This window comes from Myotis davidii, unplaced genomic scaffold (genome assembly GCF_000327345.1).
Source record: "Myotis davidii unplaced genomic scaffold, ASM32734v1 scaffold1363, whole genome shotgun sequence".
Classification (NCBI taxonomy): Eukaryota; Metazoa; Chordata; class Mammalia; order Chiroptera; family Vespertilionidae; genus Myotis; species Myotis davidii.
This window is the reverse complement of record NW_006294347.1, coordinates 328146-329024: the sequence shown is the minus strand read 5'-3', so window position 1 is coordinate 329024 and position 879 is coordinate 328146.

Genomic DNA, 879 nt, shown 5'->3' with positions numbered 1-879 from the left:
GGGGCGCGGAGCGCGGAGCGCAGAGGCACCGGAGCCAGTGCCCGAGGGCCCCGCAGACCGAATCCAGCCCGGAGAACCCCCGCCGGGCCCCGCAAGGCTCCACAACTGGGAGCTGTCCCTTCAGCACCGCAGCCGGAGTCCGAGCGCAGCCCAGCGGAACCCCAGCTTGAGCCGGAGCGCAGCGCTCCGCGGCAGCCGCACCGAGCAGCGTTCCCGTGCCCCTGTCCAGGGGCCCCGCCATCTCCTCCAAGAGGCGGGGAGAAGGAGCGAGCAGGGCGGGCAGGCGGGCAGGCGCGCCCGCCACCGGGGGGAGCAGGCAGCCAGGCAAGGAAAGAGGGAGGGGGCAGGAGCCCGCCCTGCGCCCCTAGCTGCAGCCCAGCCACGCAGGGAGGAAGGCAGCGGGCATCCATCTCCCCCGCGCCGAGAGCGCGCTGCGGCGACCACTGCACAACGGAGCGCCAATTTCCCCTCCACCCCTCCTCCTGGGGGCTGGTCTATCTGCCTGGCTCTGGGAGCTGCTGACCTTACCCTCAAAAGCTTTGTGTCGCTTTCTACATTTTCTCGCTGAGATGGGGACGGGAGCCCGGTCCCCCCACCCTCTTTTCCCTCCTCCCGGGGCTCGCCGCTGAGCGCCCACCCCTCCCTCTCTTCCTCGTTCCCTCTCTCCCGCCCTCCTTTCCTCCTCTGCCTCCTCCGCAGCCGGACCAGCTCCCTCCTACATCTGGCGCCTAGAGACCCTTGGGATCCCGCACACACTCACTGCCCTGGACCAGCACCCGACAGAAACCTCCCTGAGGGGCTTGGGTCGCCAGAGCCGCTGATCTCTGTCCCCTCCAACCCCCCACCCCCCGACGGCTGGGGGGAGAGGGGAGGAGGCCG